This window comes from Salvia splendens, chromosome 15 (genome assembly GCF_004379255.2).
Source record: "Salvia splendens isolate huo1 chromosome 15, SspV2, whole genome shotgun sequence".
Lineage (NCBI taxonomy): Eukaryota > Viridiplantae > Streptophyta > Magnoliopsida > Lamiales > Lamiaceae > Salvia > Salvia splendens.
In genome coordinates, this window is record NC_056046.1 from 22,939,100 (window position 1) to 22,946,054 (window position 6,955).

Genomic DNA, 6,955 nt, shown 5'->3' on the forward strand with positions numbered 1-6,955 from the left:
TTTCAGAATTATCTTCTTCTTCCATTTGTCATCCTTCATTTTGTTTCTTTATTTCAATATCAGATTTAATTTTATAAAATTATATTTTAAATTTATATTTTTAAATACCAATAAATTATTTTGAATTAAAATTATTAATCTAAGGATTCATTTTGATGTTTTCTTCGCTTCTTTGTCAATACTAGTATATCTTTGTTTAGTCACTGATCGCAACTTTTAGTATTATTATGGTTTGACTATTAGATGTCAACTATATAATGTCAACTATAAGTTGTTCACATTTGGTGTTCAGGCTATTGACATTTGATGTGCAGGCTATTGACGATAATACCCCCGAGTTGACATAATCTACTTGCAGTTGACATTTCGAAAATGTTGTGGATGAGTGGCTGAAAATGCATCTCAATTCTCAATTAAGCTAAAAAATCTCAACCTAATAGGACCCTATATCTATATATATATATATATATATATATATATATATATATATATATATATATATATATATATATATATATATAGAGTTTTGATCAATGTCGAACCCTTCCTAAAGACCGAACTAGAGACCAAATCTCATCCATCCATTAATCACATCTAATGATTATTAATAATTTCTGATATTTTTATTCAATTAAATTGGTAAAGGGTAGTTTAGGAATGTGCTGCGCTCATCCTCCCTTCCCAAATCCAACCAACTTCTCTCTCTACAATTCTCTCTCATCGTCTCTGCCCCCAATTGCCCCTTCTCTAAACCTACAGAGGAGGCGCCACCATTTCCTCTTCTCTGTCTCTCTTTCTCTCCCTCATCGGTGCTTCTACGACCACCGCTTCCTCTGCCTCGCTACTTCGCCGCCCGCTAGCCACCGCCAGCCTGGCCACCCTTGCTGTGGCGTGCGTCGGCGCTCCTTCCGCCATGTCTCATCGGCGTTCCTTCTGTACAGCCTCGTCGCCCATGCTGCCAGCCTGTGATGGCATTCCAAGGGCGAAAACCAGCGCGGCGGTCCGCCATCCGATCTACTAATCAACTCTCTGCTCTGCTCGAAGTAATCTCTCAAAGTCGAGCGCCGCTCCTCCAGTGCTCTGCTAAAGGGTTGAAGTAGTCAGGAAGTTTCACGACTTGAGAAAGAAATAAAGAATATGTCCAAGCCTGACTGTAAATGTGTCAAATGTGGCGAGGTTGGTCGGCTTAATTCAAGGAATTGTGACAAGATACAGAAGAAGAAGAAGAAGAAGAAGAAGAAGAAGAAGAAGAAGAAGAAGAAGAAGAAGAAGAACTGATGAGCTTATGTCGGCTTAATTCAATGAAGAACTGATGAGCTTATTTCCTTATAGTAAATTATTCATTCCAGTAGGTTTCCTACTTCATTCATGTAGTTATTTACTTCATTCTAGTTGTTTATTACTTCACTACAGTTTGAATTTGAATTTATTTAAATTTTTGGCACACATGAAATCAAATAGACTATATGAAGTGTTTTATTAATGAAGTATTTATTCTTTATTATGATGTATTCGTATGCTAAGACTGAATCTGCCTATTAATCAACATTGTATGTTCAATACTTCATTGTTGTAGTTTATTACTTCATTCCAGTAGTTTATTACTTCATTCAAGTAATTTATTAGTGTGCATGAACTAAAATCATTTGAATTTTCTCCAAAATAGCCGACTATTTCTACAGTAGGAGAAAGTTGGTAAACCACACCATGTTCACTATATAAATCTCATAACCAACTACAAACTCTCAATTACATTACTTCTTTTAGTTAGATTATTATTTCATTCGACTAGGATATTAAACAAAGAAAGAATGGGGAAGAAGTATGGAAATCGTCATTATTTAGATTTCTATATTACTTCATTTGATTAAGTCATTATTTCATTTCATTAGGTTATTACTTCATTTGACTAGGTCATTCACCTAAGTCACAGATTTAGGGCAAACAACAACTATGATATAGTTATACATCTATGGTTCTCGATTGTTTGCAGATTATGAAATTTGTTTGAATATTACTTTCATCAAAATTTTGCTCTCTATCTCTCTCTCTCTCTCTCTCTGAAACGTTGGGGCTTTTGTTTGAATCCTAATTTGTTTTATAGTTTCTGAATTCTAGCCAAATTGGCTGTTGTTTTGAGCTGTGCATATTCCACTTTAGCAGCTTTCAGCCTTAATTAGTTTATCCAATTTAGCACTGGAAAATCTCCATCACGAGGAGGCTCGATATTTTTGACTGAATTGAATAATAGTGAGAAAATAATTCTGCCAAATCTACGACCTTTGAGTTATATGATTGGTTGTGTTAATCTTTGTGTGTGTTTCTTCTTGTTTCGTATTGTTTAGTTGTGATGCAGATTACTGGCAAGCATGCATTGCAAAATAAAAAATACTACTTGGGAGAATTATTCAAAAAAGAAATGCATATATTGCTTGATTCGGGCTAGATAAGCTTTGAGGACAATTTATCGTCATCCGGTTTGATTTAGAAGGATTTATGGTGGAAATCGTCGCTGTAGATTGAAGGAACTTTGGGGAGTGGAGAAGAACAGTTGGAGAACTGTGTTGTATGTATAGTTTGCGAAGAATTAATATTGTAATGAACTAAATAACGCACTTGATGAAGTTATAACCTCAAATAATGAAGTGATATGAACATAATTGTATTATATGCATAGTTTGTGAAGAATTATAATTTTAATGAACTAAATAACGCACTTGATGGAGTAATAACATCAAGTAATGAAGTAATATGAATTGAACCGTGTTGTATGCATAGTTTGCAAAAAATTATATTTGTAATGAACTAAATAACGTACTTGATGAAGTTATAACCACACGTAACGAAGTAATTAACCACTGAAATGAAGTATCAAAACTACTGGAATGAAGTAACAAATTACAAACAAATAAATGTATCATTATATTGTCAGAAAACAAATAAATGAAGTAATAAATTACAAACTAATAGATGAAGTGATGGAACTATCTGCATTAAGTAATAGCTTGGTTAAATGAATTAATATATAATGAATGAATAATATTAGAAATGAAAAGAACCAAATGACTATTAATATTGACGTATAACATATTGTACTAATAAATTGAAAAATACCAGTGCAGAACTTATTTGCAGTAGGTATTACTTCATTTTAGTAGGTATTTACTTCTTTCCAATAGGTTTATTACTTCAATCCAGTACGTAATAAATTGAAAATAAATATATTTTTACTTCATTCTAGTACGTTTATACTTCATTCAAGTAAGTGTATAACTTCATTCCATCCATTACGTAATAAATTGGAAATGAACATATTTTTACTTTATTTCAGTAGGTTTATTACTTCATTCAAATGTGTCATTACTTAATTCAAATAGGATTTTAGTTCATTCCAATAGGTTTTCACATGATTCAACACATGTTTCTTTCAAATTCATTGAATTTTTTTTACTGTATTCACTGTAAATAATAGCACAATTTATTCCAGTAGGTTTATTACTTCATTCCAAAAAGTTAATACTTCATTATACTAGGTTTTTACTTCATCCAGTAGGACTCCAAATTCTTCTACAAATACTTCATTTCTGCAGTGTCCACGGAAGAGCCTTCAGCTTCAGAAAACCAAAATTCACTTGCTCATCGCATTTTTTAATCAATTATGGCCATCATTTCAGGATCCAAGATTTATTTGTACTCAGAAACAGCAGCGAGGCAGTTCTGTCCATGGTGGTCACTCGACAGCAGCAATGAACACGGTGAGCAGATGCATCACGAAGGAGATGACGACAACGTAGCTTCGAGTGGAAATAAGCAGAGGTGGAGCCAGACAACTCCGAGCACAAACCGATGGTGGCTGGTACGATGCATCTGCGACTATGGTGAGGTGACGGCGATGAAAGGGCGTGACAGCCGTGAGAGTGATGGCAACACATGCCGTCTCACGCCGGCGACGGCAGCGGTACCGCGACGGAGGGCCAAATGTGTTGAGGACGACGAGTTCTAGGGATTTCAATTTTGTTTAGAGAGAGAGAGAGATGGATGGAGAAGATATTAAGACGGAGGAAATAAGAGAAGATGAGATGGGGTAGGAGATGAACTCATATATGTTTTGACCGAAATACCCCTGCATTGAAGTAAATTGTCTACCTAATGAAGGAGCGAAATTAATATAGCATGGTCTAATCTCATCTATTAAACCCTAGATCTAAGGGACCTAATTTGGTCTCTAGTTCGGTCTTTAAGAGTGAATTTGTGAATAATGGGACTCTATATATATATTTATATTTATATAGGGAGATGATCATATGATAACCCCAAATTTATGTGATAACCCTATAACCAAATCTGGACCACACATATTTTCTAATCATGTGGTTCAGATTCAAACTTAGCTTTCCTTCGTAAAAAAGGCGCAGAGGGTAAATATGTCATTTCTCTCATTTAATTTCTGAATTTCGCTCTTGATAAAATGATACTCGCAGCAAATAAAATGATAAAATGATACTCACGTCAGATAAAATGATACTTCTGACCTATAAAATGATAAAATGATACTCGCAGCAGATAAAATGATACTTCAGACCTATAAAATGACAAAATGATACTTGCAGCAGATAAAATGATACTTATGACTGATAAAATGATAATCTTAGGTGATTATCCTCCAATGGTGGTGTAAGTCAATTAGATTAAAAAGTCAATTTTGTAAGTCAAGCGTCGAAGACGTGTATTCATCCGAAATTACCAACTAATAGGAGAAAGTAGAAGTAGTTCATAAAGCAAAAAGCTAAGAGAGACCAGAAATCAACCTTGCTTCTAAAATCAGCAGAAAGTTTATGAGCAACACCCGATGGTCCAAACAGTGGATTCCTAGTAATCCAAGACGAGGAATATGTTGTTTCGGGCTGTGCAAAAATCGCAGCCTCAACCAGCTGCCTTTCCCTCAAGACAAGGAGCTCATAGTTTTGTTAGATTAAATCTAGACCACATATTTTAAAAATGTGTGGTGGAGATTTAGTTATAGGGTTAAACTCTGCATTCAGTTTCTCTCACACTCAAACCCTCCAAATCGCATTTCAAACCCTTGCTTCTTCTGTTTCGAAGGAAAAATCATCCAAATTCTGGAATATGTCGAAGGAAAACGCTCAAGCATCATCGAAGGAAGGTTGGATGAAGTTTATTACTTATTTCACTTTTGTTTTTGCTCGATTTTATCATTTTGCCAGAGATTCTCGTTTTTTTAGATTCTATAGTTTTTTAGTGTAGATTTAGAGTTACATATGGCATCATGATGAATTTACTTTGAATTTACTTCATACTTGGTTTTGTATTATCAATTCATACCTTATTCCATGATGAATTATTGTTTTAAATTATAAAACGATAGTTTCAGGGGATAAAATGATAGTTTCAAATGATAAAATGATATCAAGGATAGAAATCAGCTACTTCTACTAATGTATTGAATTTCATACCAATCATTAGCTTCAAAGCATCATCACAAACATGAATGTACATACCTACAAATCAATAAAACTATCATTTTATCAACTCAGAGTATCATTCTATCCGGCAAAACTATCATTTTACCAACTCAGAGTATCGACAAAACTATCATTTTATTAGCTCAGAGTATTATTCTATCCGGCAAAACTATCATTTTATCAACTCAGAGTATCATTCTATCCGGCAAAACTATCATTTTATCAACTCAGAGTATCATTCTATCCGGCAAAACTATCATTTTATGCAGTAAACCTAACATTTATAAGCCAAAAGTATCATGTTAACACATAATCGGCAATGCATAATATAATTACATAATATCATGAACTGATTTGTTGCCCAGTTTACGAATGCCAAAACCAACTTAACGAGCATAATGTTCATAGAAATCAGCTGCTTCTACTAATGTAATGTCAACTATAAGTTGTTGACATTTGATGTGCAGACTTTTGTCAACTATACAAACTTTTGACGATAATACCCCCGAGTGTGATCAAATACAAACCCACTATAATACAAACTATACAAACTTTAATCATATCCACTAATTATAATTAATCAACAGTTTGTATTATACACATTTTCGATGTCAACAGATAATGCGATTGCTGTCAACAGGGGTGTAAATGGAAATCAAATTTGAGTTCAATTACAATTCAGTTACAATCGTTCCTAATTTCACTCCCACGTGCCATATTACTAACAAGAATATTATGAGCATTAGCTAGACGTGAAGAGTCAATTATTCGTCCCTAATTTATCTCCAATATCCCAAACTACCATCATTATCATTTTTGGAAAGAGATTACATTCAGTCAAAAAATTGTATTATCACATCCAGCCATCAAATTTCTCATTCTTGTCTGACGTAGTTCTCCAATAAATCAACATTTCGATATCAATTTTCAACATATTCTCGCCAGATTAATCTTTTCCGATTGAAATTGATCTCATAAATCTTCTCCCGCATTCTTCGCCAGCTTAATTTTTTCCGGCGTAAACTCAACGGCCATGCTTTGCAGATGTCTTACGAAGCTCAAGGTATTTTTCTTGCTAAGTTGAATAATAGGTGTACCATAATGACAAAACCAACGACGAGTATGTTGGATTTTTTTTTATCAAATCTTCAATTTCAGTTTCGTCTTCTATGTGCACAGTTTCTCCTTTGCTCTCAATATTCATGGCTTCTATAGGCGCTGACACTTCTGATTTTGATTGCCTTCCAGCTGATCTAGACCACTTCCCACTCCCATCACCTTCATCTACAGCTCTACCCTTTGATTGACATTTTGCTGATCAAATATCAAAATATCAAAACATCAATAAGTAATGTCAATGAGAACACAAATACAAATTCCATTCATATGTCAACATATGATGAATCAACACAACACACCGACATGTCAATATCACTACGAAAAAACCAACAGAAATCAACACGAAAATCGCA